At 48.8% G+C, this 11,274-nt stretch overlaps 1 non-coding gene across 1 annotated transcript; it reads left to right on the top strand.

The window, feature by feature from the left end:
- The first annotated feature begins 8,652 nt into the window (after positions 1-8,652).
- Positions 8,653-8,737, top strand: TRNAY-GUA (transfer RNA tyrosine (anticodon GUA)). The gene is given in 2 exon segments: positions 8,653-8,689; positions 8,702-8,737. It is a non-coding gene; the product is annotated as a tRNA-Tyr (tRNA).
- Positions 8,738-11,274: the final 2,537 nt, after the last annotated feature.

The raw sequence follows: 11,274 nt of genomic DNA, 5'->3' as shown, positions 1-11,274 counted from the left end.
CGGCAAGGCTAGGAGTCGCCAGATTTGCCAAATCCGTCAGGGACGGGGACGCAGCTCCCCCAACAACCAAGTCCCGAGTGAAGGCAACAGCCCAACCTGAACCGGGGAGACACCGCCACCGCCAGGGCACCAGTTTCCCCAGGGCCAGCGCCTGCGGGCAAAGTGTAGAGCTCCTCCGGCCCAGATTGCAGCCGGGGAGCGGGTAACCGGAGGGAATCCACCGCTACCACAAGTCAGACAAAGGTGCAAGGAAGAGGGACATCACCGTCACCTACCGGGAGTGCAGGTGCAGCCGTCTGTGGGACCGTCCTACCAGCCGTTTGGTTTACCGTACAAACTGTGTCCACGTCTCAGGCTGAGTGAGTACCACAGTGCCGCAAGGCACAGCGCTGCCCCCGCGTCCCTGCGCCCACCAGGCCCTACACTTTACATCTCTTCACTGGGCCCCGGGATCACCAACCCCTACCCACGGAGGGGCAACACAACACCTGGCTGCTCCGCATCACCATCCCCGGGACCCCCATACTGAGCAGCGGTGGTGCAATCACCACAACCGTGGGTGGCGTCACGAACTATAACAATCCCCACACCCAACAAACACCCCCTTTCACTCACGGGCGAGGAGTGTCGCTCGAGAAACCCCGGGATCCGGCCCACAGCTCGAGCCACCAGAAGCAGCTGCCGGACCCGAGCAGAAGGGGTGAGCGCGGTGTGCTGACACCCTCCTCCCCGCCCGCGACACTAACCCAGTGACGTCAATCATATTGTAGAAAAATGCCAGAGGCCAACGTAATGTTCGTCGTTTCACAGTGTACTCCGCCTTTTGTTTTGTTGTAGTATTTTATTATCTCTGGCTTGGCTGCTAGTGTCTCTTCAACTTTTCCCGTCATGTGCATAGATGATAGAAGTGTGGCGCCCTGGACTAGCCAGGTAGCCACATGAATAACGCTCACACCCCCACCCCCGGGCAGAAACACCAGAGTCAGACACAAAATCCTTGTTGCCTCCCTCCAAGGGCTGATGTCCACACCAGGTGGGGTGGAGCCAGGCATATGGCCCCACCCGCTGAGGAGTTCACAGTCCTGGAGGCGGGAAAAGGAAGCAGTTAGAGTGTAGCAGTGGAGGAGTTGAGTTGTGGCAGTGAAAGTGAGAGGAGCTACTGCTGGTGTCTGCGAGGGAGCCCAGGCACTGTGGTGGCCGTCTGCAGGAGTGGTGGATCGACGTGGAACCGTAGGACCAGGGTCGGGCGGTGGCCCGCTGGTACCGAACCGGGGAGCGAAATGAAGCCAGCACACACAGGCAGGGCCTGCGGATCCCGACCAGGCTTGGAGCCGCCGACAAAGGTCAAATCCGTTAGTGACCGGAACCCCAGGGGTTTCCTAACAACCAAAGACCCGTTAGAAGGCAACCGTCCGCACCAGAGGATATACAGCTACCGCCACGAGCTAGAGATCCAAGGTACAGTGCCTGCAGGCAAAACGGGCTCCTCTGGCACCTACACGCCAGGGAGCGGGCTACCGTTGGGAAGCCATCGGAGCCAAAACACTACACAGGTGCAGGGAAAGACAGCCGCCATCACCTGTCCGGGGAGAGACACTGCAGCCGGCTGCGGGACCCGTCTATCCAGCCGTTTGGTTTACCGGAAACTTTGTGTATCGATTGCTGAGTGAGTACACCAGTGCCATCCAGCACTGCGCCGTGCTGTCCCAGCAACCCTGCACCTTAACAACCCTGCCTCCCCGTCACCCCACCGGGCCCCGGGACCACCAACCCCTACCCACGGAGGGGAAGAACAACATCCCAACTGCTCCCTAACACCGCTTCTGGGATCCCCGTCACCAGCAGCGGTGGTGCCCTTCTTCACCACAACCCGTGGGTGGTGTCACGGACTCAATCCCCAAACAAAACTATCCCCTTTTCACTCACGGGCGAGGAGCGCCGCTTGAGTCCCCGGATCCGGCCCATCGCTCGAGCCACCGAGCAGCAGTAGCAGCGCTGGACCCGAGCGTTTAGTGCGAGCGCAGCGCCCCGCTGCCCACGACAGAAGCACGACTGATTTGTTCTTCTTTGGTACATATGAACAGACTGTTGCATCATGATTGTAGGCACAATTTGTTGAGTTTACAGGCCTTTCTTTGGCAGGCTGCGTGTTGCTAGGTAGGAACCTTTTGTTTTTTCTCACTGTACCAACTAGTGTCATGTTCCAGGAGTTCAATACCTTAGCTAGTTCCATGGTTGTAAAGAAGTTATCGGTGGTGACATTTCTTCCAGAGCCTTTATACGAGTTCACTAGGTCCAATACTGCTCGTTCACCAATGTTTACTTGTTGAGGACCATCAGTTGGTTTCCCAGTGTAGAGCTGACCTTGTAATGGGTAGGCGTTTGACGAGTCACAAGCCCAGAAAATCTTTACACCATATTTAGCTGGTTTTGAAGGTATATACTGGGTAAATTTAGTATTGCCTCTAAAAGGAATTAATTGCTCGTCGACTGTGATACAATTATATGGCTTGTAGGCTCTCTTCAGATTTATGTTCAGCATTGTCCAGATGTTCCGTATTGGTGCAGCTTTATCTGTTTGCACACGTTCTGCACGTGTATTTTCGTTGTCAAATCTGATAAATCTGAGTATCATCTTGAAGCGGTCACGAGACATGGCTGCACGTATAAGAGGCAGAGCAGCAACATTCCACATTTCCTCCAGATTCTCTTTGTTGTCTCTGTGCACACCAGCAGCAATCAGTATGCCCAAAAGTTTCAGTAAATTGCTTGAATGTTTTTTTGTGGTGGCCGTTCAGAAGAATCAGGAAATCGTTGTACCAGTTCATTGTTGTAAGCATCACAAACTCTCTTGGCCTTTCGATTTGTTTCTCGTAATATGATGTCCACATCTCGGGAGTCAGGATTGACTTGAATAGCTCTTTTGCTGTATACAGGTTGCTGATTTCTGCAGGGCCACCTCTTTGTCGTAGGACATTACGAGATTTTTTGTGCATTTGGCAGTGGATCACTACACCATTGAGTTTTATCCTTAGCAGTCCAAATGTCGCCTGCACTTTGAGGCACAGACTCATCCTCAGCACTTTCGTCTGAGTCGTATTCTTTTTCCTGCTCTATGACCATTTCTTGTTCAATGTCTGAATCTTCTTCAGTAAGGCTAGTTTCACACTTGCGTTGAACGGTATCCGTTGCATTGTGTTGTGTAACGGATGCAACGGATGTGTTGCATATAGTGGCACAACGGATGCAACGGATGCTGCAAAACAACGCAATTCGTTTTTATTTATTTTTTTTTTAATTTTTTTTACAGTTTTACCAGCGGCAGACTATTGTGAACGATCAGCTGATCGCTCCCTGCAGCCGGCCGCCGGGTGATCAGCTGATCGCTCCCAGTAGCCAGCAGCCGGGTGATCAGCTGATCGCTCCCTGCAGCCGACCGCCGGTGATCAGCTGAGCGCTGTCACTTGCCGGCCGCCGGGTGATCAGCTGATCGATCCCTGCAGCCGACCGCCGGTGATCAGCTGAGCGCTGTCACTTGCCGGCTGCCGGGTGATCAGCTGAGCGCTGTCACTTGCCGGTGGCCGGGCATGCCAGCGGGCGGGCGCTCAGGGCATGCTGGCGGCCGGTCGTTCAGCTGAGCGCTGTAACTTGCCGGAGCCCGGGCATGCTGGCGGCCGGTCGTTCAGCTGAGCGCTGTCGCTTGTCGACGGCCGGGCGCTCAGCAGAACGTTCGGCCACCGCGAGCCAAAATAAAGTTTTTTGATTTAAAAAAAAAGGAGCATGCGTAGTGAAATCCAGAGGATTCCGCTGCTCAAAACAACGTTACAAGCTGCGTTCCTCCCGCTGGGCGGAAGCAACGGAGCGTCGCCCAGCGGAAGCAACGCAGGTCCTTTTGGTACAATCCGTCACCCATACAAGTCTATGGGAAACAGCGGAATCCGTTAACGGATTCCGCTGTTTTCCAAAAGGGCGGATTGTAACGGAAGGAAATAAACGCAAGTGTGAAAGTAGCCTAACATCCACTTGTGGTGCATAGTTTTCATCATCAGATGCAACATATGGTTCTTCCTCATGCTCAGAATCAGATTCTTCTAGCATTCGCACTATTTTGTCAGACGTAAATCTGTAAATATGAAAAAATGAAAAATAAATAATTTTCCGAAATACTACACAATACTACATTATTGGCTTTTCACAAAATGATACTAACCCGCAAACACGTTTTCTTGGATTATGGCGGAAACTAGATCCAGCATCACTATCACTCATGATGACTTGGTAGATGAATTTTGACTTCATAATTTAGTTCAGTAACACGTGGCAAGTAGAATGAAACTCTATTCTAAAGTGCAGATAAAAAAGTAAATTATTTCTAGTGATAATTATTTATAAATGTCATTTATATATTATGCAAACCATATACGGTTTCAGAATTTTCATTCCATCTTCGACTGTTTTTTCGACCAATAGGAAAATTGTAACAGAGCCACCATCTTTATATTTTGCTGAATATAAGTAAAACATCGTAAAACAATATGTAGATACTAATTATTATCCATTTTTCGTATAAAAATCATACCGATAGTGATAAGTTTCATTCAAAATATATGTAAGCCAAGTCCAGGCTCAAAGACCATTTCTGACTGATCTGTCCCCACATAAGGCGAATGAAGGTATCACTGGCTGTGAGATGCTGTGAGACTTTCCTACCTTCGTATCCAAGAAATTGAAGACTTCACAAGCCCAGAAATGTGTGAGCTCACAGCAATGAGATGAACAGCAAAATGGCTACTGAGAGGAGGGAGGCAGGAAGAGAAGTAGAAGCCACTCCCAGTTTGAATCAACTTAATTGACAGCAACATAAGTGAGCAGTAACAACACTGGCCAATAGATATCAGCAGAACATTTGTAGCTCAATGAACTTTAGTTTCTGAAACCAAGTAAAGGAGAAAGTCTTCCCACAGTGGACGTATATATGAAGGTACAATTGTACCTCTGCAGCCTGTTAACATTGTAAAATTATGCAGCCTGACGAAGGTTAAATGATGAAGGAAAGATACCTGATGGAAGAGAGAGGTTAAATATTTTGGTTAGATAGAAAGTGACAGCTGGGGAGAGCCTGAAGGAGATGTGAGGAAAGAGGGTCACTGGTGCATGTTGTTGGGCGGGAAGAGGCAAGGAGACGTTTCTTTCAGACGTCCGTGCTTCAGGCACGTGTGATATCTGTTGTTAACACGGATGTCACACGTACCTATGTTATTCTGTGGAGTTACACATGGACCGTGTGACCCCTTGTGGCCCCGCACGCACACACAGAGACATGTCTGTTTTTACTCCGGCAGCACGGGTGTCACACGGGTCTATGAAATAAAAAGATTTTCTATATTCACCTGTATCCAGCGCTGATGTCTTTGGCTCTGCTGTCTCCTGCTTCTGACCGCCGCTCATTATATTCATTGATCATTCCCTGCACTGAGGAGCTGGAAGCTGGAGCATCCCGGGGACAGCGCCGGGGACAGGTGAGTATCCAGCAAGCAGTGTGTGTGCAGTGACGTCCAGGAGGTCATCCGAGTTCCTAATGAACTCTGATGAACCCATGAAGTCACCATCCTGACACCGTCCTGACACCCGCTGTAGCACGGGTGTCATGGGGGTGTCACCAGGATGTCATCAGAGTTCATTGGGAACTCTGGTGACCTCCTGGATGTTTTTGTTTTTTTTTCCATTTCACTTACCAGGTTGGCAATGGGGGAATCTCATAGACATCTCTCCATTGAAAACCCAGGGCTTGATGGCAGCTGTGATTTTTTAAAAAATCTCAGCTGACATCAACTCCATATATTCCCCGCATCGAGATGAGCCGGGTAAAGCGTCCCAATTGGCGCATCTGATGGAGGTGCCAATTGTAAGGCGGCTGCAGGCTGCTAATTTGAGGTTGAGGAGGGTCCAATAGCTGTAGACCTTCCTAGCTTCAGAATACCAGACCACACACAGCTGTCTGCTTTACCTGTGCTGGTTATCAGAAAAAGGCCGGGGACTACCCAGAGGTGACCTGTGTTTCAAAAATGCATCCAGGCTTCTTCCTCATACTGTTCCCATTCAATTTCAGCACTTTTCTACCCATTTCAGCATGTTTACAGCCCCGCCAGACATTCTGGGAGAGTCTGCTGAAAAATTATTTGAGTTTCCCATTGATTTGTATTAGATTTGTTATTCGTGATTTATACACAGATAAGAAAGAGAAAAAGGAGCCAGCACGATCTGAAAATGGCAGGCATCATATAGAAAGTGCAACTTCACAGATTTATTCCAACTGTACTATAATACAAAAATGAGATTTTTAGCAAAAAATTGATCAATTCTTTGAGCCACCCCTGCCAACGTCACGGCAAATCTCAATAGGGGGGTCCTACACTATAGTATGTATTTCATGTGCCATGCGGCCTCCTAGGTAAAATTAAAAGCAGAACCATAATGGAGCACACATACCTGTAACCTACTGTATATATAACCACTTCCATGTTGCAAAAGAGGCAACTGCGGATAAAAGGCAGCCCAGGTCCCAGCATGTGGAGCAAGCTCTACACATACCAGGACTATATCACAACTGACCCTCCCAGTGCCAGACAGCAACCATTGAGAATCTAAGGAACCTGTCAGTAAAGGATCAAGATACTGAGACGCCCCTGGACTATTCAGGTCGTCACAGGGTACTGCACAAACTGTCCTACCCGTGCAGTATTCAACCCCCCATGGTTCTGGGTCTCCATCCTACAGTGCTGCCTCCACCAGCATTCACAAATCCTAGATACACTTTGCACCACACCTGTCAGGCACACCAGTGGGATGCTTAAGCAGGAATATCGCCGCCCACCTAGGGGTCAGACAGGGAGGTGTCAAGGTCAGGAGTTGAGTAGAGACCCTCGAGCTGTGAGGAGCTCTGAGGGAGCTGGGAGTTGGAGCTCCCAGGGGAGAGAAAAACTAGGTTGCAGACGGTGGTCTGGACCTAGAGAAGTCGGACCCCAACCGCAGGGGATTGAGGCTAGGTGCCTGGAACCCGTCGAGGAGGATGGCCGGCAGCCTGGTCCTGTCACCGGTCCAGGACCGAAGGCATGATGGGTTACACGTACCCTAGGTCGGGGAGAAGCTTCATGCAACCCGGCAATTAACCTGAGGAAAACGGAGCCTTTATGGACTGTTCCCACCCACCAGCTCCAGAATCGTGGCACTAGTGCATTGAGGGGGATAGGGCTTTCCTAGCAAGCAGACCACTAAAACCCCAAGCGTGAGCCCTGAGAGTAGACTCCTCCACTTAGCCATAGTGGGGAGCGGGGCCCGGATAGCTCCAAGCTAGGGGAGCAGGGCCCGGATAGCTCCAAGCTACCGGACCACAACGGACAATCTAAAACTTAGTGCCGAGAGGCAGGTTACGGACCACCAGGCAGTACTGCAGGGGACGAGACCTAGACGAGCTCCCCTTGAGAGGCAATTGCATTCAGAAACTTGGTTTACCCTGTTGTCAGCGTCTGCTTCATTGCTGAGTGAGTACCCGACTAACCCCCTGCACTACGTCCCCGCATCATCCATCCAGAGTCCCGGGGCCTACCTCTACCCGTGGAGGGCAACATCACCTAGCTGCCCCACTCCATCACTCCGGGTACTCCCAACGGAAGCGGCGGTACTCCCAATTACCGTACACCACGGGTGGCGTCACGAACTATACCAAATTATTATTATTATTTATTATTATAGCGCCATCAATTCCATGGCGCTTTACATGTGAAAGGGGTATACATAATAGGGAAAAGTACAATAATCATAAACAATACAAAGCACAGACTGGTACAGGAGGATAGAAGTCCCTGCCCACGAGGGCTCACAGTCTACAAGGGATAGGTAGGATACAGTAGGTATACTCCCTTTTACATTTGAGTGTGACCCCTAAGTCCCCGGGTCTGGAAACCCTCGAGCCACGAACGAACACCGCCCCCGGACCCGAGTGGTTTGATCCACTGCTGGGGTGGCAAAATACATTAGAAAAGGGAAGTATCCTTAGATCTGGAGATAAATCCCCCACTGATCACTCATTGTGTCCTGTGTGGGTGCGGGGTCTCTGTCATGTAGATGTCAGTGGTCGGCAGCTCCTTACTATTCACACTTACCTATTTATATGCAGATTTAGGCACATGCTGACACTTCCCTCCTAATAATGGAATTTATTGGGGGCTTTATACAAGTTATACAACTTTTTGTGCTTTTGCTTTTTTCTTGCCAATTTTGAGAGAAGTTGGAAGATCAGGACATCCCATGGAATGATAGTTACACAATGCACAAGAAAATATACGGTACATACATTTTGGCACAAATGTTTCCTTTTGGTTGAGAAACATAGTGTAATGAGCAACACGGCCTCGAGGCTGGAATTCCTGCAGCTTCTCGTAGGTGGCCTCATGGCTTCAAATCCTGCAGCTTCTCGTAGGTGGCCTTGAGATGTGGATTCCTGAAGATTCTCGGAGGTGGCCTGGGTTTGGACTCTCGTTATGGGATGTTCTTTTGTTATGTTACTATTGTTGGTATATGTATGAACAGTCAGCCGCTCGTGTGCTTACGAAGATTAGTCACATATGCTGTGGTGACAGGCTGATCCACAAGCCTTCGATAGCTCAGCTGGTAGAGCGGAGGACTGTAGTAGAGCACAGACATCCTTAGGTCACTGGTTCAATTCCGGTTCGAAGGACATTTTATTAACTATGATTAGCATTGTAAATTGCGCTCTAGAATTAGGCGTCCACACTCCGGATGCCAGTAAAATATACTTTTTTCTACACGTCAGCTCTTTTCCTGTCCGCTCTCTTTATATTGAGCTAATTAGGTTCCTCTTTTACTACAGGCGGATTATCAGGACAGACATTTCCTTCACTGATCACTTTCCTCTCACTTGTAACTGAGATCAGTCAACAGAAGCTTCCGAGATAACAGGTGAGATCCGGTCACCGGCCAGTACCTGTATATGTACATGTATGAGCCGGTCACCTGCCAGTATCTGTATATGTAAATGTATGAGCCGGTCACTGGCCAGTATCTGTATATGTACATGTATGAGCCGTCACCGGTCAGCATCTGTATATGTACATGTATGAGCCGGTCACCAGTCAGTATCTGTATATGTACATGTATGAGCCGGTCACCGGCCAGTATCTGTATATGTACATGTATGAGCCGGTCACCGGCCAGTATCTGTATATGTACATGTATGAGCCGGTCACCGGCCAGTATCTGTATATGTACATGTATGAGTCGGTAAACGGCCAGTATCTGTATATGTACATGTATGAGCCGGTCACCGGCCAGTATCTGTATATGTACATGTATGAGCCGGTCACCGGCCAGTATCTGTATATGTACATGTATGAGCCGGTCACCGGCCAGTATCTGTATATGTACATGTATGAGTCGGTAAACGGCCAGTATCTGTATATGTACATGTATGAGCCGGTCACTGGCCAGTATCTGTATATGTACATGTATGAGCCGTCACCAGTCAGTATCTGTATATGTACATGTATGAGCCAGTCACCAGTCAGTATCTGTATGTGTACATGCCCTTAAGAAGGAAAAGGACAAGTTCTCAAAGGGGGAAAAGGACACGTTCTCAAGGAGGAAAATGACATGTACTCAAAGAGAAAAAGGACAAATCCTGAAGGAAAAAAAGTACTGGTCCTCAAATGGGGAAAAGGACAAGTCGTCAAGGAGGAAATGGACAAGTCCTGAAAGGGGGAAAGGACAAGTCTTCAAAGGGGGTAAAGGACAAGTCCTCAAGGAGAAAAATTACAGGTCTTCAAGGAGAAAAATGAGAAGTCCTCTAGGAGAAAAGAAGAAGTCTTGAAGGAGAAAAAGGACAAGTCCTGAAGGAGAAAAAGGACAAGTCCTAAAAGGGGGAAAAGGAGAAGCCCTCAAGGAGGAAAAAGGCAAGCCCTCAAGGATGAAAAGGCAAGTGCTCAGGGAGGAAAGGGACAAGTGCTCAATGAGGAAAAGGACAAGTCCTCAAGGAGAAAAAGGACAAGTTGTGAAGGAAATAAAGGACAAGTGCTCAAACATGGAAAAGGACAGGTCCTCAAGGAGGAACAGGGCAATTCCTCAAAGAGGGAAAATGACAAGTCCTCAAGAGGTAAAAGGACAAGTCCTCAAGGAGTAAAAGGACAAGTCCTCAAGGAGAAATAGGACAAGTCCTCAAGAAGGAAAAGAACAAGTCTTCAAAGGAGGAAAGGATAATTCATCAAGGAGAAAAAGGCTCCAAAGGTGGAAAAGGACAAGTCCTCAAAAGTGGAAAAGGACAAGTCCTGAAGGAGAAAAAGGACTAGTCCTGAAGGACCAAAAGGACAAGGGCCCAAGGAGGAAAAGGTCAAGTGCTCAAAGAGGAAAGGTCAAGTGCTCAAGGAGAAAAAGGACAAGTGCTCAAGAGAAAAATGACAAGTCCTCAAGGAAAAAAAGGACAAGTGCTCAAAGGGGGAGAAGGACAAGATCTCAAGGAGGAAAAGGACAAGTCCCATATGGGAGCTCTACTCTTTGGGGTGGAGTTTGCAGAGCTCTGGGAGGAGCCAACACATTAATCAGATTATTACATCACAAAGTGACATCACTGTCATCACCCAATAATATTTAACCAGTGTCAAAAATCCTGATGATCCAGCAGTGACCCACTCTGACGCGCGCCCCGTGAACTTCATGAGATATTTTTGGATCTACTATTGTAATTAATACATTTTATTACCATTACGTAAATATTTGGAATTATGGTCCGGATTACAATTTTTGGGACCTTGGTTTAAGTTTGATTTGGACTATTTTACCCATTGTAGTGCATTAGCGTCGATGTCTGCTCTGCTCTATATGGCAGAAATGACAATCTATGAATATCGCTTGGAGGATCATCTTGACAGATACGGGGGTCATCAGCTCACCCCCTGGCTTTCATTGCAATCCATCCGCCCCCATGATCACCTCACAGATGCCAATGGCAGCGGGGAATCACTCGCTCCCCGCCAGCACATGTTAAATCCCGCTGTCAGAGATTACCTGAGCCTACATCAAAGGCAGGGACACAACATATGATGTAAATGTGACGCCCTGGCCTATCAGGATGTCACAGGGTATTGTGCAATCTGCCCTTCTGCACAGAATCCACACCTCCTTGGTTACGGGTCCTGGTCCTTTGGTGTTGCTAACAGCTGAGCCAATCAAAATCCTAGAAACACTTTACACTGTACCCACCAG

Source organism: Anomaloglossus baeobatrachus, chromosome 3, assembly GCF_048569485.1.
Source record: "Anomaloglossus baeobatrachus isolate aAnoBae1 chromosome 3, aAnoBae1.hap1, whole genome shotgun sequence".
NCBI lineage: Eukaryota > Metazoa > Chordata > Amphibia > Anura > Aromobatidae > Anomaloglossus > Anomaloglossus baeobatrachus.
This window is presented reverse-complemented; position numbering and strand designations above follow the sequence as displayed.